This window comes from Pleurodeles waltl, chromosome 3_1 (assembly GCF_031143425.1).
Source record: "Pleurodeles waltl isolate 20211129_DDA chromosome 3_1, aPleWal1.hap1.20221129, whole genome shotgun sequence".
Taxonomy (NCBI): Eukaryota; Metazoa; Chordata; class Amphibia; order Caudata; family Salamandridae; genus Pleurodeles; species Pleurodeles waltl.
In genome coordinates, this window is record NC_090440.1 from 1,288,487,021 (window position 1) to 1,288,510,458 (window position 23,438).

Below are 23,438 nucleotides of genomic sequence, written 5' to 3' on the forward strand. Positions count from 1 at the left end.
ATTCTTTGCATCCATCGTCTCAACATACTCACTCAATAAGCAATAGAAGACATTAGAAGAAAGTTCCCCTTGTGTGTTACCTACGTGCAGATACTTCTCATCTAACCTAAACTTCTCTACTGCTGTTAATGCAGTAGTTGTCTCTAAAGCTGAAGTATGGTTGGCTTTACTTTTGTCAAGAACAGTCATACTCACAATCAATATCACGAACAATATCACACACACAATTCCAAATCAGTACTCATGTATTTACAGCACTTGTTCTTCCTACCCTGCTGGCTAATGTTACTCGGGATCTGTAAAGAATCAGAAAGTAGAAGAGAACAATTTAGAGACTATGCAGCAAAAATCAAAATCAAAAACAAAAATCTTCTTTCAGCAGTTATTTACAGCTTTCAGTTTCACTTCCATAACTTTTGTCAAAATTCGGTTTAGCAGCTTGTCAAATCAGGCTATCTTTGTCAAATCAGGTTTTTCAAAAAGTAATTTCCTGTTACTTTCAACAGTCTCTTTTTCCTTTGTATTTTTTCTCAAATTTGTCTCAACAGTTCAGTTCATTAGCTTCCTTCAAGTGCCAAAATATTGACCTGGAATGTCTCGCTCAAAACAAAAAGATAAAAATTATTTCTGCCATTCACTTGTTGCTGCATACATTCAGGATCTGCATACTTTCGACTTGCTGTTCTCCTTCTTTTCAACTTGTGATCTCTATTCCTGTGTTCATTTGCTGGCAAATGATGCAGCGATGGCAAACTGCTGCAGCAACTTATCTAAACCTTGGCTTGAGACCATTATGCTTACAAAGACGAATCATGGCATCCCTCCCAACATGTGCTTGACCATGATAATACCAAGCCATTTGAGACAACAAGCTGTTTGGCACAACCAATTGACCCTCTTCTGAAACCCACACTTCACCCTGTCTCTGTACACATTTCATTTTGCTCCGTGATCGTTTTTCCTCCCTGTCAACATTACTTTGCAGTATTCTCAATTCTTCCAATGTATCTATTATATGCAATGAAAAACTTGGACATGTTTCATCTTCTTCAGGTAACAAACAGTTCCCACTTATCTTTGAATAATATACAGTTCAATGCGCAAAACCTTGCGACTTGATCTGCATATTCATTTCCCCTTGACACAAAATCTTGTGACTTCAGATGTGCACTGCATTTCACCACATCAATCTTTTCATGCATTTGGATAGCTTGCAACAATTCCTTAATTCTTTCACCATTTCTCATTGGTGAACCAGAAGAGGTCATGAAACCTCTCTGTGACCACAACTGGCCAAAGTCATGGACTAATCCAAATCCATACTGGCTATCCATATAGATTGTCACTTTAAGCTGAGCAGAAACATGGCACACTCCAGTAGAGGCTAACAGTTTTGCTACTTGTGCAGAGTATACCCCTCAAAGCCAAGATGCTTCCAGTGTACCAGAAATTGTGCACATAACATATCCTGCTATCAGTACTCCTGTGTTGTCCCTTAGACAGGAACCATCAACAAAGATACTTTGGTCATTTTCCTCCAATCGGGTGTCCCTAATGTCAGGTCTCGGTTTTGTGCACAAATCAGTTACTTCAAGACAATCACGCTCAATGTCTTCCAACATTTAAATTTCAACATTTTCATTTGGAAGTAAGGTTGCAGGGTTAAGCACTGTACATCTTTTCAGTAACACATTAGCTGACTCTAAAATGCTTGTCTCATAGTGAATCAATTTGGCACCTGTTAGGTACTGGGTCTTCGTTTTTGTAAGTAGGATCTCAATGGAGTGAGGGACCATGATAGTTAAGGGGTGTCAGATCACAATGCCTTCACACTGTGTGAGGATCTGTCCAACCTCTGCAACTGCACGCAGACAGTCTGGTAAAGCTGCTGCAACCGGGTCCAAAGTAGCTGAAGTTGTCTCAAATGGCTTGGTATTATCATGGTCAAGCACATGTTGGGAGGGATGCCATGATTCGTCTTTGTAAGCATAATGGTCTCAAGTCAAGGTTTAGATAAGTTGCTGCAGCAGTTTGCCATCGCTGCATCATTTGCCAGCAAATGAACACAGGAAAAGGGACAGTGGTTAATTTGAGCCACATTGGAAGAGCACTAGGTCCATTCAGCAGAATGCAAATGGATTTTATTGAGATGCCTGTGTATGGAGGATTGAGATATGTGTTGATGATTGTTTTCATCTTTTGTTCACTGGATTGAAGCGTACCCTACATGAAGAAATGACAGGCTCACATTAGCGAAACTACTGCGTAGGAAACTGATACCATGTTTGGGGTTTCCGATCTCTTTAGAATCAAATAGGGGAAGTCACTTCAACAATGAAGTAATCAAAATACTAAGTGCAGTCTTAAATATTGAGCAGAAGTTGCACTTCGTGGTTTACACCTCCATGGACCTGCGTCAACATAGACAAAGAACATGCATCACGCTCAAGACAAAACAATATGAAAGACTTTGTGTAGTCAGGCATACCTAAAGCCGGAGCTTTGCACAGACTCTCTCTCAAATCAGAAAACACTTTCATCCAAGCTTGATCTAATACTAGGGGATCGGTGACCTCCTTGTGGGTCAGCTTCTGCAAGGGCTTGGAAATGACTGAAACATTGGGAGTCCTTTGGTGACAGGAGCCAACCATCCCTAAAACATTCCTGACATCTCTCTGTGTGGCTGAGGGACTCATCTGCAATATAGATGTGACCCTTTCTCTGGATATTTTCCTTGATCCCTTCTCAATCTGGTGACCCAAATATATCACCTCTTTCTAACAGTATTGCAATTTAAGTGGAGACACTTTATGACCATTCATTCCCAAATGGTTCAATAAGGCAATCGGGTCATATTTTTACTCTTTCTTTGTTTTAATGCGATCAATAAGTCATCAATGTACTGTACCCATGTCGATGGGAAAGGCAATTCCAACAACTCCTGTCTCCACTGCCGTCCCTGTAACAAAATAATGGTGTTTCCATGACTGCCTGCTACCCCCTTTACCTTCTCTGCTGCATTCCCATGCTGATTTGGCAGCTTGGACTCTTCGCCAGGGGTGGGTGTGCCAGCGCTACGAGGAGTAAACCGCATACGTTTTTAGGTATGGACGCTGACATTGCCGCCTAATCGAAGGGACTCCAGGGCCCATACAGCTTTGCACCAGGAAGCGCTGCCAAAGGGAGAGGAGCTTGCCACCGAGCACTATCTAGCGCTGCTCCTCTACCGTGGCGCGGGATGTTGGCATTGCCGCCTGATCGATGGGACTCCAGGGCACATACAGCTTTGCGTGAGGAAGCACTGCCTGAGGGGGGGAGCTTTCCACCGAGTGCTATCTAGCGATGCTCCTCTACCGTGGCGCGGACCGCACCTGGACCTGTCAGCACCAGGAGGAGGCAGGGCAGGGCCTACCCTCTTGGTTCCTGACCACCCTTGGCCTCCATCTTTTTCGGCCCTCTCTCCATTTAGCTGTATTATTCACAACTAGAGCCCGAAGCCCCTTTGTTGTTTTTTTTCTTGCTTATAATTTCTCCGCTGCCAGGCACCCTCGGGGGTTGCTACAGTTAGAAACCCTCAGAAATAGCTGGGCCTTTGGTAAAATTTGAAAGTATGGAAAAGAGGAAAGCTGGTGACAAAGCCTCAGGGCTGGGTGGGGCTAGAAAACTCCTCAGACATTCTGCAGGGAATTGCACTGTGGCCCAAATTGATGATTTAATTGAGGAAGTAGAAAGTTTGTTAGTTCCAAAGGCTAAATATATTGGTGGGAAGGGGATCGGGTTTCCTGGAAAAGACATTAAGGTGGTCATTATGACAATGGCAGTGACTGTTAAAGTGGCGGTAATACCACCAACAAGCTGGCGGTAATTACCACCAAACTATGACCATGGCTGTGATAATTCCCACAGACAGCCAATGTACCACACCAACCCCCATGGTGTTAATGCCACTGACCATGGCGACAGTCATCAACAGCCAGGCGGAAGACAAGTTACCCCCCACCATATTATGACATAGCAAACCGCCATGATTTCCAGGCCGGTAGCAATGCCATTAAAAGCCTGGCGGAAACAGAACACAAAAGACAAAAGACTCACCATCAGAGACACAGAGAAGATCAATGCCGCCATTGAACCGGAACTTCAAATCTTCCTGATGCTCCTCTACGCCATGCTCCACTTGGAACACCAACGCTGACGAAGACAACGACAATGAGTACAGCCGGCTAGCACACAAGGGAGGGAGGAAGGAAGGAAAAGGAGTGTGACACACAAACATGCACAACACACACCATCCACACACACACCATATGCACAACCAGCTGCAGAGGAAAGCAAATCTCACAGGACACACGTCATAATAATGCAAGGACAACAATTAGCAATAACTGATATTTTAATTTGATGCCAACAGCCACCATATTGCCCATGTGATAAGAGAAATTTGAGTAAATGTTCAGAAAAGGCTAATGGCCAGTCCAAAGTACAAAAGCCCCACATGGCCACAGGGCACAGTCCAAGCCCCAACTTGTTCCCTGATAAAATCCGCACTACACTGTGCAAGGGCAGCATGTTGAAAATGGCCAGGCACTTCAGGGGGAAGAGGGTTTGAGGGCACCTCAGCTGAAGTAGGGAACATGCCCACTGGTTCTGGAGGGGGCTCCATGCCCATTATCCTTTGCTGGGGAGTGCAAGGTCACAGTCTCTGAGGTGGGGAACATGCCCAATGGTTCTGGAGGGGGCTCCATGCCCATTATCCTTTGCTGGGGCGTGCAAGGTCACAGTCTCTGAGGTGGGGAACGTGCCCACTGGTTCTGAGGGGGCTCCATGCCCATTATCCTTTGCTGGGGAGTGCAATGTCTCAGTCTCTGAGGTGGGGAACATGCCCACTGGTTCTGGAGGGAGCTCCATACCTGTTATGCTTTGCTGGGGAGTGCAAGGTCACAGTCTCTGAGGTGGTGAACTTGCCCACTGGTTCTGGAGGGGGTCCTTGTACAACAGTCCCTGGAGGATGGGCTATATGCCCTCTGTTGGAGTTGAGGGCTGCTGTGTCCCAGCTGGAGGAGAGGGCTGCTGTGTCCCAGCTGGAGGTAAGGGCTGCTGTGTCCCAGCTGGAAGTGAGGGCTCCTTGCCCACTGCTGTTGGAGGGGGCCTCTTGCCTCTCTTAGTTGGTGGAGTGAGAACCTTCCCTTTCTTGGGTGGTGTAGTGGCTACTTTCCCTTTCTTGGGTGGTGTAGTGGGATCCTTCCCTTTCTTGGGTGTTGGCGTATGATCTTTTTCTTTCTTGAGTGGTGGAATGGGATCCTTCCTTTTCTTGCCTATATGACTAGGAGGTGCCTACACTGTCACCGTGGACTGTTTGGCTCAGGTGTTGGGCTGGGTCGTTGTGACCCTGCTCATATGGGCAGGACGGGGGTTGGAGAGGGAGAGAAGAGGTCCAGTTGGGCAAGTAAAAGCTTCTTAGGGACTGTGGGGTGGGATGAGGGAGGAGGGATGGGAGTGCAGGTTGAGTGAGTGGTTGTTGGAGGTGTAGGTCTGCTGGACTTCGGTGCAGGTGCATAGGCAGTGTGCTGATGTGAGGTGGATGGCTGTTGGGAGTCTGAGCGTGTGCGTTTGTGTCTCACAGGAGGGCTTAGACAGGGTGGGAGAGGACACAGGGGACGCGTGGATGAATGTTGTGGAGTTGTATGTGAGGTGTGTGTATGCTGCTTGGTGTGGTGATGGTGGTGGCTGTTGATGCAGTGCATGCAGGTGTGAGTGTGGATGTGACTGTGAGGGAGGAGGAGGAGGGGAGAAAGTGGAGGCAGTGGATGTTGTTGTGTGTGCAACTGTTTGTTGTTTGTGTGAGTGCTTGTGGCCTGAAGTGTGCTGCCTGTGTTTGTCTGTGCCACTCTTGTGTGATGTTTTGTGTGCATGCTTGTCTGTATATGTGCATGGGATGGGTTGGGGTTGAGGAGACTGTTACTGGGAAGTGGTAGTTGGAGAGGGGACTGTAGCAACAGGGACAATGGCAGCCATCAGAGAGGAGGCCAGAACCTGGAACGATCTCTGTTGGGCTGCCAATCCACAGTGAATGCTCTCCAGGAATGCATTACATTGCTGCATCTGGGATGCCAGCCCCTGTCTGGCATTCACAATGGTTGACTGTCCTACAGAGACGGATCTCAGGAGGTCAATAGCCTCCTCACTAAGGGCAGCAGGGCTGACTGGGGCAGGGCCTGAGGTACCTGGGGCAAAGGAGATGCCCACCCTCCTGGGTGAGCGGGCACAAGCAACTCAGTGAGGGGCTACTGGGAGGGCAGTGCTGGTATGGGGTGGCGGCTGTACCTGTAACTGGGGTGGTCCCAGAGGTGTCCACCACCACCAGGGGGCTTCAATCGGAGGAGGAATCAGAGTCTGTGTTGTCACCTCGTGTCTCCGCCGTGGTGCTCCCCTCATCCTCTGTCCCACTGGTTCCCTCTGCGTCGGTTGACTCTGCCTCCTGGATCCTGTGGGATGCAGCTCCCTCTGTTGCCGGTGCCTCTGCTCCTCCGCCAGATGATGCTAATGCACACACGGACAGGATGACAGAAGAAAAAAGGGGGATAGAGAGAAAGGGAGCACTGGGTCAATTACAGCACCAACACCACACATGACATACACATTACCATCACACACAGGGATCAGGATTGAGCACTATGCATCGCAATGCCATTCCATTGGCTAGGTACCACATCAAGATGTGAGCCAACCACCGTCAACTGCACCCCTCCTGGGAGTCACTAAGCCTTGTCTGACATGGAATGCAACCTAGCTAGGTTACCAGATATTGCAATCCACCTATTACCCTTGAGCTGGATCACGCTGCAATGTCTGAGCTGGCATAAAGGTGCACCCACTAACTGACACCCACCACCAGGATCCCATTCCATCTGCCAATTATAGTTCTAACACTCACTGTACTCACCCCCTTGTGGCTGCTGTGATGCCCTCAAGTGGCCATCCAGTTCTGGGCCATCGGGGGGGTCAGGTTCCGAAGGGCACCCCGCCCTCATTTGGAGGCTTTGCCCAGCTGGGCCTCTGTGGTCTTACAAGCCCAGCATCTCCGGCTTCCCACAATTTTCTGCAGTGGGTGCTCCGTCTCCTGTCGACCCCCAGGGTCCACACGTCCTTGCGGTGGCACGCCACAATTCCTTCTTCTGATGGGCGCTGACCTACAGAGGAAACACATACAGGAGGACACCATTACATATACAATCCAGTTTATCACACGTATGCCCCACAGATCCCGTTTCCATCTTTATTGGCACACACATCACCCAGCGCCCACCATGTACACTACCACCAGACATACCACCCCCCAAAGGACACAATGCTTGCACACACATCTCCATGCAAACTTGTCACATGCATGGTGCCCAAGGTGTGGTCTCACAGTCCATGGCAGGATCCAGACACAGGTCACAGTAGCACACGCAGTGTAGGTGTTGTCCTGTGGAAAGTCAGGAATCAAGTGAGGATTCAGATAGAAAATGGCAGTCACGTCCGTGGCAGTGTACACCGTCACCGCCGCCCCTGATCCCCATTAGCCACTGTACTCCATAGAACCCCATATTAGCCAATAAAGAATTGCACAGCGGTGCAAGACCACCTTCTGCCATGACGCCCAATGTCGACGGAGTTACCTCACTTCCACCTGTCCCTAGATACAGGACAGGCGGTCGTCATTTCATGGTGGTAGACTACATTCAGATAATCCATAACTGTGTCATTGCTACAATTTGCACATACATTGATATTCCCATTGTCCCATCACATCAATGCTCAGTGTACACTGAGGTGGTGGTTCCATTGTTCAAATTGTGACAGCCTACTCACTCTTGTGTCCCTCTGATACCTACCACTGCGGATTAATGGGACCAGGAGACAAGCCCCAATGTACAGATTCCTTGTGGACTTGGCTACACTGGAGGACAGGCACATAAAACTGACCTATAGACTGGATAGGGCCACAATCACAGAGCTGTGTGCCCAATTGGAGCCTGAGCTGATATCAGCTATCCGTCATCCCACTGGGATCCCCTCTCTTGTGCAGGTTCTATGAGTGCTCCATTTCCTGGCAACTGGTTCTTTCCAAGTGACAGTGGGCTTGGCAGCAGGAATATCACAGCCAATGTGCTCAATCGTGCTGACAAGGGTTTTATCTGCCTTGGTCAAACACATGTGCCGCTACATCGCTTTCCCCCAGGTGGAGGATTTGGCCACTGTGAAGGCAAGATTCTATGCAATGGGACATATACCCAATATTATTCGGGCGATTAACGGTACACATATTGCGTTTGACCCTCCCCCCCACTGCCAGATTGAACAGGTGTTCAGGGATCGAAGGAGTTTCCATTCAATGTGCAAATGGTGTGCCTGGTGGACCAGTACATCTCCTACATCACCGCCAAGTATCCTGGGTCGGTGCATGATGCCTTCGTCCTGAGAAATAGCAGCATCCCAAATGTGATGGCACAACTGGAGAGGCACAGGGTGTGGCTAATTGGTGAGCCTGACTCCCCACCCAATGTATGTCAGTCTATGTCTTCTGGTGTTAAACCCATAACATTGTGTAAGTCTAATGTTTGTCCATCAATACTTGCAGGTGTCTCTGGCTACCCAAACCTATTGTGGCTCCTGATCCCTGTGATGAATGCCAGGACAGGGGCTGAGAATCGTTATAATGATGCACATGGGCGAACCAGGAGAATTATTAAAAGGACCTTCGGCCTCCTGAAGGGCAGGTTCAGATGCCTCCATCTGATAGGTGAATCCCTGTGCTACTCACCCGAGAAGGTCTGCCAGACAGTAGTGGCATGCTGCATGTTGCAGAACCTGGCCCTCAAACTACATGTGCCTTATATCCAGGAGGAGGAGACTGGAAATGCCCCTTTGGCTGCAGTGGACCCTGAGGACAGTGAGGATGAGGAGGCAGAGGATGAGGATGTGGACAACAGAACATCAGTTAAATGTCAATACATCCAATGACACACAGGTAAGATAGTGGAACTGACCATTCCTCTGAAAATTGATGTTTTCTGTGTGGCTGTAGCAGGATGGCATTCACTTCCTTTGCATCTCAAGTTACTGTCACCTATGGCTTCTCATTTTGCAGATGTTGGTGTTATAACACCTGTGTACTGATGTGATGACTACAGACAGCTACAGGTCATTAATTGTATGCTATCACAATGTTCAGATCATTTGCACAAGATATGACTGTTTCAATAAATCCACATTTTCATCACATAAACACTATCACTCAAGTTGTGTTCAAGCGTGTTTATTGTAGTGCAAATAATTGAGGGAAAAGTGCAATGGAATGGGATGATGGTAGAGGAAAGTCCAGGGCATTGTTCCAGTCTATTTGTAGCACAGGGCCAGTCTCTAAGGGGCCATAGGAAGGGGTGCAAAGGCAGTTCAAAGTGGACAAGGTGACAGGGTGGGGCACAAGGGGGACATTTAGGAGGGTCTCATTTCCTGGCAGTGGTCTTGGTCTTGGCAAGTGTCTCTGGCTGCTGTCTGGGTTGCAGGGAATGTTTGTGGGGTAGTTCACTTTCTGCAGGGGGAGGGGTGCTGGTGGCCTGTGGGTCCTGTGGCAGGGCTAGCTGCAGCAGAAGTGGTGGGCTGGTCAGTAGAATGGCTAGTGGTAGGGGCCTGCTGGTGTGCTGTCCATTCCCTCATGATAGTGGCCATATCTGCCAGCACCCCTGCTATGGAGACCATGGTGGAGTAGAGGGCCTGCAAATCCTCCCTGATCTCCCGATGGTGTACCTCCTGCAGCCGCTTGTTCTCCTGCATGTTGGTAAAGATCTGGCCCATCTTGTCCTAGTATTGTTAGTAAGCATCTAAGACATTAGTGAATGCCTCCTGGAGAGTCTGTTTCCTGGGCCTGTCCTACCCCTGGCGCAGAGCGGTCCTCCCAGTGTCTCTGTTCCCCTGTGCCTCTGTCCCCTGAACGGTGTGCCCACTGCCACTGACCCCAGGTCCCTGATTGTCTTGTGGGTGAGGTGTGGACTGGGGTCCCTGTACAGGTGGGCACACTGCTGATTGACGTGTCCTGGGGACAGAGGTGTGGGGACGTTGGGTGGGTGCTGTGGTGTTGGATACTGGGAAAGTCTCTGTGGTGGACTGTGAGTAGGTTGTGGTGGCTGACTGACCAGTGGTCCCTGATGGGCCAGGTAGTTCATCCAGATCCTGAAGTCCAGAGTTACTGTCATCATGGGGGCACCTTCTGTTGGAAGACTGTATCATTGTGGCACCTCCTCGCTACTGGGATTGGCTGGGGCACCTGTGGAGATGTAAATGATGTATTATGCTTCATGCCTGTGACATATTGTACATCCCTGGCTTCCCCTCTATTGTTACTGTTGCCCTGCCACCTTTGTTTGTGTATGGTGATGTATTCTGTGATTGTTAGTTCTCCATGCTGTGCATGCTTTGGTGATAGGTGTACATGCAGGGCTGGGATAGCTGTCCATGCATTGGTATAGAATGCAGGGCTTGGTATTGGGGTTAGTCAGATGTGTAGGTGCAGTGTGTGGGATGGAATGGAGTGATGGAAGTGAGGGTGAGGGGGTGTGATGGCATGCAGGTATGGGGGGTGATAAGTAGTAAATATTAACTCACTGTAGGAGGCTGGACTGGCTTGTAGTGAGTACCAAGGGGTACTTGCACCTTGCACCAGGCCCAGTTATCCCTTATTAGTGTATAGGGTGTCTAGCAGCTTAGGCTGATAGATAATGGTAGCTTAGCAGAGCAGCTTAGGCTGAACTAGGAGACGTGTGAAGCTACTACAGTACCACTTAGTGTCATATGCACAATATCATAAGAAAACACAATACACAGTTATACTAAAAATAAAGGTACTTTATTTTTATGACAATATGCCAAAGTATCTTAGAGTGTACCCTCAGTGAGAGGATGGGAAATATACACAAGATATATATACACAATAGCAAAAATATGCAGTATAGTCTTAGAAAACAGTGCAAACAATGTATAGTTACAATAGGATGCAATGGGGAAACATAGGGATAGGGGTAACACAAACCATATACTCCAAAAGTGGAATGCGAACCACGAATGGACCCCAAACCTATGTGACCTTGTAGAGGGTCGCTGGGACTATTAGAAAATAGTGAGAGTTAGAAAAATAACCCTCCCCAAGACCCTGAAAAGTGAGTGCAAAGTGCACTAAAGTTCCCCTAAGGACAAAGAAGTCGTGTTAGAGGAATAATGCAGGAAAGACACAAACCAGCAATGAAACAACTGTGGATTTCCAATATAGGGTACCTGTGGAACAAGGGGACCAAGTCCAAAAGTCACAAGCAAGCCGGAGATGGGCAGATGCCCACGAAATGCCAGCTGCGGGTGCAAAGAAGCTTCTACTGGACAGAAGAAGCTGAGGTTTCTGCAGGAACGAAAAGGGCTAGAGACTTCCCCTTTGGTGGACGGATCCCTCTCGCCTTGGAGAGTCGTGCAGAAGTGTTTTTCCGCTGGAAGGATGCCAACAAGCCTTGCTAGTCGCAAATCGTGTGTTTGAAGTTTTTGGACGCTGCTGGGGCCCAGGAGGGACCAGGAGGTCGCAAATTGGACCTGAAAAGAGAGGGGACGTCGAGCAAGACAAAGAGCCCTCACTGAAGCAGGTACCACCCGGACAAGTGCCAGAAACAGGCACTACGAGGATGCGTGAAATGGTGCTTGCCGAAGTTGCACAAAGGAGTCCCACGTCGCCGGAGACCAACTTAGAAAGTTGTGCAATGCAGGTTAGAGTGCCGTGGACCCAGGCTTGGCTGTGCACAAAGGATTTCCGCTGGAAGTGCACAGGGGCCGGAGTAGCTGCAAAGTCGCGGTTCCCAGCAATGCAGCCCAGCGAGGTGAGGCAAGGACTTACCTCCACCAAACTTGGACTGAAGAGTCACTGGACCGTGGGGGTCACTTGGACAGAGTCGCTGGATTCGAGGGACCTCGCTCGTTGTGCTGAGAGGAGACCCAAGGGACCGGTAATGCAGCTTTTTGGTGCCTGCGGTGGCAGGGGGAAGATTCCGTCGACCCACGGGAGATTTCTTCGGAGCTTCTGGTGCAGAGAGGAGGCAGACTACCCCCACAGCATGCACAAGCAGGAAAACAGTCGAGAAGGCGGCAGGATCAGCGTTACAGAGTTGCAGTAGTCGTCTTTGCTACTATGTTGCAGGTTTGCAGGCTTCCAGCGCGGTCAGCAGTCGATTCCTTATCAGAAGGTGAAGAGAGAGATGCAGAGGAACTCGGATGAGCTCTTGCATTCGTTATCTGAAGTTTCCCCAGAGACAGAGACCCTAAATAGCCAGAAAAGAGGGTTTGGCTACCTAGGAGAGAGGATAGGCTACTAACACCTGAAGGAGCCTATCAGCAGGAGTCTCTGACGTCACCTGGTGGCACTGGCCACTCAGAGCAGTCCAGTGTGCCAGCAGCACCTCTGTTTCCAAGATGGCAGAGGTCTGGAGCACACTGGAGGAGCTCTGGACACCTCCCAGGGGAGGTGCAGGTCAGGGGAGTGGTCACTCCCCTTTCCTTTGTCCAGTTTCGCGCCAGAGCAGGGGCTAAGGGGTCCCTGAACCGGTGTAGACTGGCTTATGCAGAATTGGGCACCTCTGTGCCCAACAAAGCATTTCCAGAGGCTGGGGGAGGCTACTCCTCCCCTGCCTTCACACCATTTTCCAAAGGGAGAGGGTGTCACACCCTCTGTCAGAGGAAGTTCTTTGTTCTGCCATCCTGGGCCAGGCCTGGCTGGACCCCAGGAGGGCAGCTGCCTGTCTGAGGGGTTGGCAGCAGCAGCAGCTGCTGTGAAACCCCAGGAAGGGCAGTTTGGCAGTACCAGGGTCTGTGCTACAGACCACTGGGATCATGGGATTGTGCCAACTATGCCAGGATGGCATGGAGGGGGCAATTCCATGATCATAGACATGTTACATGGCCATATTCGGAGTTACCATTGTGAAGCTACATATAGGTAGTGACCTATATGTAGTGCACGCGTGTAATGGTGTCCCCGCACTCACAAAGTTCAGGGAATTGGCTCTGAACAATGTGGGGGCACCTTGGCTAGTGCCAGGGTGCCCACACACTAAGTAACTTTGCACCTAACCTTTACCAGGTAAAGGTTAGACATATAGGTGACTTATAAGTTACTTAAGTGCAGTGTAAAATGGCTGTGAAATAACGTGGACGTTATTTCACTCAGGCTGCAGTGGCAGGCCTGTGTAAGAATTGTCAGAGCTCCCTATGGGTGGCAAAAGAAATGCTGCAGCCCATAGGGATCTCCTGGAACCCCAATACCCTTGGTACCTCAGTACCATATACTAGGGAATTATATGGGTGTTCCAGTAAGCCAATGTAAATTGGTAAAAATGGTCACTAGCCTGTTAGTGACAATTTGGACAGAAATGAGAGAGCATAACCACTGAGGTTCTGATTAGCAGAGCCTCAGTGAGACAGTTAGTCACTACACAGGTAACACATTCAGGCACACTTATGAGCACTGGGGCCCTGGGTTACCAGGGTCCCAGTGACACATACAACTAAAACAACATATATACAGTGAAAAATGGGGGTAACATGCCAGGCAAGATGGTCCTTTTCTCCACAACCCCCCCCCAAACGAAGGACAATAAGACTAGCCATGACCTGATGAGTCTTCATTGTCTAAGTGGAAATATCTGGAGAGTCCATCTGCATTGGAGTGGCTACTCCCAGGTCTATGTTCCACTGTATAGTCCATTCCCTGTAGGGATATGGACCACCTCAACAATTTAGGATTTTCACCTTTCACTTGTTTTAGCCAAAGTAGAGGTTTGTGGTCTGTCTAAACAATGAAGTGAGTGCCAAACAGGTATGGCCTCAACTTCTTCAGAGCCCAGACCACAGCAAAGGCCTCCCTCTCAATGGCAGACCAACGCTTTTCTCTAGGGGTCAACCTTCTACTAATAAAAGCAACAGGTTGATCCTGGCCCTCAGAATTAAGTTGTGATAGGACTGCCCCTACTCCTAATTCAGATGCATCAGTTTGGACATAGAATTTTTTAGAGTAACAAGGGCTTTTCAGGACAGGTGCAGAGCACATGGCCTGCTTCAGCTCCTCAAAAGCTTTCTGACAGTTTGCTGTCCATAATACCTTTTTAGGCATTTTCTTGGATGTGAGGTCATTAAGAGGGGCTGCAATGGAGCCATAGTTCTTAATGAACCTCCTGTAATACCCAGTGAGGCCTAGGAAGGCTCTCACCTGAGTCTGAGTGGTAGGGGGAACCCAATCAATAATTGTTTGGATTTTCCCCTGAAGTGGTGCAATCTGTTCCCCACCAACAAGGTGTCCCAGATAAACCACCTTACCCTGCCCTATCTGGCACTTTAAAGCCTTGATAGTGAGGCCTGCCTTTTGCAGGGCCTCCAAAACTTTCCATAGGTGGACCAGGTGATCATCACAGCTGGAGCTAAAGACAGCTATATCGTCCAAATATGCTGCACTGAAAGCTTCCAGCCCTTGCAGGACTGTGTTCACCAACCTCTGAAAAGTGGCAGGTGCATTTTTCAAACCAAAAGGCATTACAGTAAACTGGTAATGTCCTCCAAAGGTAGAAAATGCAGTCTTAGGTTTAGCATCTTCTGATAATTTGATCTGCCAATACCCTGCAGTCAAATCAAAAGTGCTTAGATACTTGGCAGATGCCAGTGTATCTATAAGCTCATCTGCCCTGGGTATAGGGTGAGCATCAGTTTTGGTTACCAAGTTGAGACCTCTATAGTCTACACAAAACCGCATTTCCTTCTTTCCATCTTTAGAATTGGGTTTTGGTACCAGTACCACAGGAGAAGCCCATGGACTGTCAGAGTGCTCAACCACTCCTAGTTCCAACATTTTCTGAACTTCATGCTTTATGCAGTCCCTGACATGGTCAGGCTGCCTATAGATCTTACTTTTTGACAGGTAAACTGTCTCCAGTATCTATAGTGTGCTCACACCAAGAAGTGGTGCCTGGCACAGTAGAGAAGAGTTCTGAAAATTGTCCTAGGAGATTTATGCAATGGTCTTTCTGCTCAGCAGTAAGACAATCTGCCAAAACTACACCTTCCACAAGAGCATCTTGTTCTGTGGAAGAGAAGAGATCAGGTAGAGGATCACTGTCTTCTTCCTGTCCCTCATCAGTTGCCATGAGCAGGGTGAGATCAGCCCTGTCATAGTAGGGTTTCAGGCGGTTGACATGGAGCACCCTAAGGGGACTCCTGGCAGTGCCCAAGTCAACCAAGTAGGTGACTTCACCCTTCTTTTCATCAATTGTGTGGGGTCCACTCCATTTATCTTGGAGTGCTCTTGGGGCCACAGGCTCCAAGACCCACACTTTCTGCCCTGGTTGGTACTGAACCAAAACAGCCTTCTGATCATGCCATTGCTTCTGGAGCTCTTGGCTGGCCTGAAGGTTTTTACTGGCCTTTTTCATGTATTCAGCCATCCTTGATCTGAGGCCAAGTACATAATCCACAATATCCTGCTTAGGAGCTTTTAAAGGTTGTTCCCAACCCTCCTTTACAAGTGTGAGTGGACCCCTAACAGGGTGTCCAAAAAGAAGTTCAAAGGGGCTGAAGCCCACTCCTTTCTGGGGTACCTCCCTGTAGGCAAAAAGGAGGCATGGTAGAAGGATATCCCATCTCCTGCTGAGTTTTTCAGGGAGACCCATAATCATGCCTTTGAGAGTTTTATTAAATCTCTCCACCAGTCCATTTGTTTGTGGATGATAGGGTGTTGTGAACTTGTACGTTACACCACACTCCTTCCACATGGCCTTTAAGTATGCAGACATGAAATTGCTTCCTCTGTCTGATACTACTTCCTTTGGGAAGCCCACCCTGGAAAATATTCCCAGGAGGGCCTTTGCCACTGCAGGAGCTGTAGTGGTCCTTAAAGGAATTGCTTCAGGATATCTTGTGGCATGGTCCACTACCACCAAGATAAACCTATTGCCTGAAGCAGTAGGAGGGTCAAGGGGGCCAACTATGTCAACCCCTACCCTTTCAAAGGGAACCCCAACCACAGGCAGTGGGATAAGGGGTGCCTTTGGGGTGCCACCTGTCTTGCCACTGGCTTGACAGGTTTCACAGGACTTACAAAATTCCTTTGTGTCCTCAGACATCCTAGGCCAATGAAACAGGGGAACAAGCCTGTCCCAAGTTTTCATTTGTCCTAGATGCCCAGCTAAGGGAATGTCATGTGCCAGTGTTAGGAGGAACTTTCTGTACTCCTGAGGAATTACTAATCTCCTGGCAGCTCCAGGTTTAGGATCCCTATGCTCAGTGTACAAGAGGTTGTCCTCCAAGTAAACTCTGTGAGAGTCACTGACATCCCCATTAGCCTGTTTGACAGCTTGCTGTCTGAGACCCTCTAATGTGGGACAGGTTTGCTGTGCCACACTCAGCTCCTCTCTGGCAGGCCCCCCTTCACCCAAAAGCTCAGCAGTGTCTGCTTCCAGCTCCTCTGGTGTAGGTTCTGCACAGGGAGGGAATTCTTCTTCCTCAGAAGTTGAATCCACTGTAGAGGGAGGGATAGTAGGAAGTGGTTTGCTTCTACTAGCCCTAGCTTTAGGGAGCACTTGGTCCATTGTTCCAGGATCCAAGCTTCCCTGTCCTTTTTGCTTTTTGGCCTGAGCCCTTGTCAAAGCAAAAATATGCCCTGGGATGCCCAGCATTGCTGCATGGGCCTCCAACTCCACATCTGACCAAGCTGATGTCTCCAAATCATTCCCTAATAGACAGTCTACAGGTAAATCTGAAGCTACCACAACTTTCTTTGGACCAGTTACCCCCCCCCCAGTTGAGATTTACAACAGCCATGGGGTGGCTTTGTGTTATGTTGTGAGCATCGGTTACTTGGTACTGGTGTCCAAGTATGTGTTGTTCAGGGTGCTCCAGTTTCTCAATCACCATTGTGACACTGGCACCTATGTCCCTGTAGGCCTGGACCTCAACACCATTTATTAGGGTTAGTTGCTTGTACTTCTCCAAGTTATGGGGGCAAGCAACCAAAGTGGCTAAATCAATAGCCCCTTCAGAGACTAAAGTAGCCTCTGTGGTCTCCCTAATCAGACCAACCCCAACTAAGTTACCAAAAGTGAGCCCAGCTACTCCCTTGGATTGGCTATTAGTAGGCTTGCTCCCACCACCACTGCTATTAGTAGGGACACTAGGTGTAGCAGTAGGGGTTGTAGTGGTAGGAGCAGTGGTGCCTTTCTTTGGACAACTGGGATCTGTTGTCCAATGGCCTTTTATTTTACATAAATAGCACCATGGTTTCTTTTCCTTGTTCTGATTAAAGGAGGATTTGGACCCACCACCCCCACCAGAGTGTTTTTGTGGGCCTGATGAAGACTCATTTTTAGATTTGTCCCCACCCTTGTCTGAAGACTTACCATCCTTCTTTTTGTTGCCATCTTTGTCACCCCCTGTATGAACTTTTCTGTTCACTCTTGTTCTGACCCATTTGTCTGCCTTCTTTCCCAATTCTTGGGGAGAGGTCAGATCAGAGTCCACCAAGTACTGGTGCAACAAATCAGACACACAATTATTAAGAATATGCTCTCTCAGGATCAAGTTATACAGGCTGTCATAATCAGTAACTTTACTGCCTTGTAACCACCCCTCCAAGGCCTTCACTGAATGGTCAATGAAATCAACCCAGTCTTGTGAAGACTCCTTTTTGGTCTCTCTGAACTTTATCATGTACTGTTCAGTGGTTAAGCCATAACCATCCAGGAGTGCATTCTTAAGAACTTGGAAATTATTAGCATCATTTTCTTTCACAGTAAGGAGCCTATCCCTACCTTTTCCACTAAATGATAGCCATAGGATAGCAGCCCACTACCTTTGAGGGACATCCTGTACAACACAGGCCCTCTCAAGTGCAGCAAACCACTTGTTAATGTCATCCCCCTCCTTATAAGGGGGAACTATCTTGTGCAGATTCCTGGAATCATGCTCTTTTGCAGGATGACTATGGGGAATACTGCTGCTGCCACCATGGGTATCTAAACCCAACTTCTGTCTTTCCTTCTCTAATTCAAAAGACTGTCTATCCAAATCCAGCTGTTGCTTTTTAAGCTTCAGTCTGGTTTGTTCCACCCTCAACTTATTGAGTTCCCTCTCTAACATTCTGTCATCAGGGTTGGTGGGAGGGACATTCCTAGAAACAGAGCTATGATGGGAATGAACAGAAGGAGACCTGTCCCTTACAGAAGCCACCCTAACAGCTTGGTTAACAGAAACATTACTACCAGTATGGTGAGAATAAATGCTTTTGCTATGATGTGAGACAACACTATTTATATGGTGTGGCTCATCATCATTACCATCTATGCTAGATTGTCTAGTAATGGGCAGGCTAGGAAGTTTCTTTCCTGAATCTTTTCCTGGGGGAGTCCCTGAATCAGATTGAGAACTATTAGGTACTTTTTCAACAGATGAGGCACCTATGGCCTTATCCTGTTCTCTAAGCATGTTAAGTAACAGTTCCAAGGAAGGATTCTTCCCTACACTCAAACCTCTCTCTATAAAGAGACTCCTTGCTCTTTTCCAGCTAAGGTTGTCATATGCAAGTTTGGACAGATCAACATTTTGGCCTGTGCCAGACATTTTTAGAGAGAGTTAAAGTGATAGAAAAGTTTTCAGAACTTTTTGGAAAGACAGAAAAAACTTTTTAAACTTTTAAGAACTTTTTGAAAGTTTAGAAGTACTTTTCAGCACTTAGAAAAGAGTGAAAAGAGGAAATGCAAAACTTTTTGGCTATGTGTATATACACTGACCTTGTTTTGTATATTTTTCTCTTATGAAAAGTACAATGACAAGAGTGGTAAGTAGTCTCAAGCACTTATCCCACCACTGCACAACCAATGTAGGAGGCTGGACTGGCTTGTAGTGAGTACCAAGGGGTACTTGCGCCTTGCACGAGGCCCAGTTATCCCTTATTAGTGTATAGGGTGTCTAGCAGCTTAGGCTGATAGATAATGGTAGCTTAGCAGAGCAGCTTAGGCTGAACTAGGAGACGTGTGAAGCTACTACAGTACCACTTAGTGTCATATGCACAATATCATAAGAAAACACAATACACAGTTATACTAAAAATAAAGGTACTTTATTTTTATGACAATATGCCAAAGTATCTTAGAGTGTACCCTCAGTGAGAGGATAGGAAATATACACATGATATATATACACAATAGCAAAAATATGCAGTATAGTCTTAGAAAACAGTGCAAACAATGTATAGTTACAATAGGATGCAATGGGGAAACATAGGGATAGGGGTAACACAAACCATATACTCCAAAAGTGGAATGCGAACCACGAATGGACCCCAAACCTATGTGACCTTGTAGAGGGTCGCTGGGACTATTAGAAAATAGTGAGAGTTAGAAAAATAACCCTCCCCAAGACCCTGAAAAGTGAGTGCAAAGTGCACTAAAGTTCCCCTAAGGACAAAGAAGTCGTGTTAGAGGAATAATGCAGGAAAGACACAAACCAGCAATGCAACAACTGTGGATTTCCAATCTAGGGTACCTGTGGAACAAGGGGACCAAGTCCAAAAGTCACAAGCAAGCCGGAGATGGGCAGATGCCCAGGAAATGCCAGCTGCGGGTGCAAAGAAGCTTCTACTGGACAGAAGAAGCTGAGGTTTCTGCAGGAACGAAAAGGGCTAGAGACTTCCCCTTTGGTGGACGGATCCCTCTCACCTTGGAGAGTCGTGCAGAAGTGTTTTCCCGCCGGAAGGACGCCAACAAGCCTTGCTAGTTGCAAATCGTGCGTTTGCCGTTTTTGGACGCTGCTGGGGCCCAGGAGGGACCAGGAGGTCGCAAATTGGACCTGAAGAGAGAGGGGACATCGAGCAAGACAAAGAGCCCTCACTGAAGCAGGTACCACCCAGAGAAGTGCCAGAAACAGGCACTACAAGGATGTGTGAAACGGTGCTCGCCGAAGTTGCACAAAGGAGTCCCACGTCGCCGGAGACCAACTTAGAAAGTCGTGCAATGCAGGTTAGAGTGCCGTGGACCCAGGCTTGGATGTGCACAAAGGATTTCCGCCGGAAGTGCACAGGTGCCGGAGTAGCTGCAAAGTCGCGGTTCCCAGCAATGCAGCCCAGCGAGGTGAGGCAAGGACTTACCTCCACCAAACTTGGACTGAAGAGTCACTGGACCGTGGGGGTCACTTGGACAGAGTCGCTGGATTCGAGGGACCTCGCTCGTTGTGCTGAGAGGAGACCCAAGGGACCGGTAATGCAGCTTTTTGGTGCCTGCGGTGGCAGGGGGAAGATTCCGTCGACCCACAGGAGATTTCTTCGGAGCTTCTGGTGCAGAGAGGAGGCAGACTACCCCCACAGCATGCACAAGCAGGAAAACAGTCGAGAAGGCGGCAGGATCAGCGTTACAGAGTTGCAGTAGTCGTCTTTGCTACTATGTTGCAGGTTTGCAGGCTTCCAGCGCGGTCAGCAGTCGATTCCTTATCAGAAGGTGAAGAGAGAGATGCAGAGGAACTCGGATGAGCTCTTGCATTCGTTATCTGAAGTTTCCCCAGAGACAGAGACCCTAAATAGCCAGAAAAGAGGGTTTGGCTACCTAAGAGAGAGGATAGGCTACTAACACCTGAAGGAGCCTATCAGCAGGAGTCTCTGACGTCACCTGGTGGCACTGGCCACTCAGAGCAGTCCAGTGTGCCAGCAGCACCTCTGTTTCCAAGATGGCAGAGGTCTGGAGCACACTGGAGGAGCTCTGGACACCTCCCAGGTGAGGTGCAGGTCAGGGGACTGGTCACTCCCCTTTCCTTTGTCCAGTTTCGCGCCAGAGCAGGGGCTAAGGGGTCCCTGAACCGGTGTAGACTGGCTTATGCAGAATTGGGCACCTCTGTGCCCAACAAAGCATTTCCAGAGGCTGGGGGAGGCTACTCCTCCCCTGCCTTCACACCATTTTCCAAAGGGAGAGGGTGTCACACCCTCTCTCAGAGGAAGTTCTTTGTTCTGCCATCCTGGGCCAGGCCTGGCTGGACCCCAGGAGGGCAGCTGCCTGTCTGAGGGGTTGGCAGCAGCAGCAGCTGCAGTGAAACCCCAGGAAGGGCAGTTTGGCAGTACCAGGGTCTGTGCTACAGACCACTGGGATCATGGGATTGTGCCAACTATGCCAGGATGGCATAGAGGGGGCAATTCCATGATCATAGACATGTTACATGGCCATATTCGGAGTTACCATTGTGAAGCTACATATAGGTAGTGACCTATATGTAGTGCACGCGTGTAATGGTGTCCCCGCACTCACAAAGTTCAGGGAATTGGCTCTGAACAATGTGGGGGCACCTTGGCTAGTGCCAGGGTGCCCACACATTAAGTAACTTTGCACCTAACCTTTACCAGGTAAAGGTTAGACATATAGGTGACTTATAAGTTACTTAAGTGCAGTGTAAAATGGCTGTGAAATAACGTGGATGTTATTTCACTCAGGCTACAGTGGCAGGCCTGTGTAAGAATTGTCAGAGCTCCCTATGGGTGGCAAAAGAAATGCTGCAGCCCATAGGGATCTCCTGGAACCCCAATACCCTGGGTACCTCAGTACCATATACTAGGGAATTATACGGGTGTTCCAGTAAGCCAATGTAAATTGGTAAAAATGGTCACTAGCCTGTTAGTGACAATTTGGACAGAAATGAGAGAGCATAACCACTGAGGTTCTGATTAGCAGAGCCTCAGTGAGACAGTTAGTCACTACACAGGTAACACATTCAGGCACACTTATGAGCACTGGGGCCCTGGGTTACCAGGGTCCCAGTGACACATACAACTAAAACAACATATATACAGTGAAAAATGGGGGTAACATGCCAGGCAAGATGGTACTTTCCTACACTCACCAGTGTCCAGTCTTCCGGCTACTCAAGTGAGTCCCTCAGGATGCAGTGTTGCCAAGACTTACTCCTCCCATGCTTTGAGCTGTGGGAGAGGAGGTGGGGGTCTACCGCCAGTCCTCTGGATGGCGAGCTGGTGCCTTGCTTTCACGGAACGTACCACCCCATAGATCGTGCCACCTCTTCCTGATGTTGTCCCTTGTTCTTGGATGCTGTCCCACGGCGTTCACCCTGCCCACGATCCTCCGCCATAGCTCCATCTTTCTGGCAATGGATATCTGCTGTACCTGTGCTCCAAACTGCTGTGGCTCTCCCCTGACTATTTCCTCCACAATGACCCGCAACTCCTCATCAGTGTCACAGGGGTGACTTATATGTGTCACAGGGGTGACTTAGATGGGACATGGGTGTTGTGTGTGTTGTGGGGAGAGTGTTGAGTGATGGGGTGGGGTGTGGTGTGTGGGGTGTGGGGGGCGTGATGGAAGTATGGGTGTTTGTGGTGTGTGTGTTTAGTTGTCTCAGTGGTCTTCGTGTTAGTCTTACAGCGATTATTGGTGTTCGTAAAGGGTTGTGTGTAATGTGGGTGTGGGTTTTACAGTGCTGTGGGTGGGTGTGTCAGGTGTGTGTATCAGCGTCAGGTGTGTGATTTTAGTTTATGCCAATGTTGTGTTGTTTTGTATTTGGGTGGTCATTCTGAGCGCGCCGATGTGTACTGCCAATGGTTTACCGTCATTGAATTCGGGGGTCATAATGTGGTGGGTGTTGTTTTGTTGTCGTAACGGTATGGGTGTTCTTACCGACACTTTACCACTGACCTTTGTGCTGGCAGATTGGTGTATGTGGCAGTATTCTGTTGGCCTGGTGTGTGTGTGTGTCATGATACGGCGGTATGCTGGTGGCCGTCACCGAGGCGGTAAGCGGCATTTACGGCCAATGTCCTAATGAGGGCCTAAGTCTTATTTTAAAACAGTTGATGAGCGATGATCGATTCCTAAAGATCTTAAGAGGAACCAGTCGAGGTGCTGTGTAGAGGAGGGATCAGTTTCAGTTATCACCTCGACTCTTCCTCAGTTTGTCCAGGAAAGCCCATAATTTTTAACTGAGTTTGCTGTCGAGTGCACCAATCAGTTTGCTCCACTAGTGAGTCCTAGGAGTGGCTCTTGTAAATCTGTTAAACAAAGCGAGGCTAACAATGAAGGAGAGGAAACGAGAGAAGCCCCTATTGGAGTGCAGCTAGCTCATTTGAGGGGAGAAAATTAACACTCTACAAGACTACATGAGCTCCTAGGCAATATGCCGAGCGGGAAATTGGATCGTTTGACGACCCTAGTAGTTAAGTCAGAAACCTCTTGTCCCTTGCCAGACCCTGCGCAGATTTCCGTGTTGTCAACCCAACCCCCTAATAAACATGGCAATATAGGAAGTGGAAAGGGGTATATAAATACATCTACTGCCAGTACATCAGGGGAATGGCACCCGGCGGGACGTTTAGTGCCAGTTCCAGATGGAGAAAA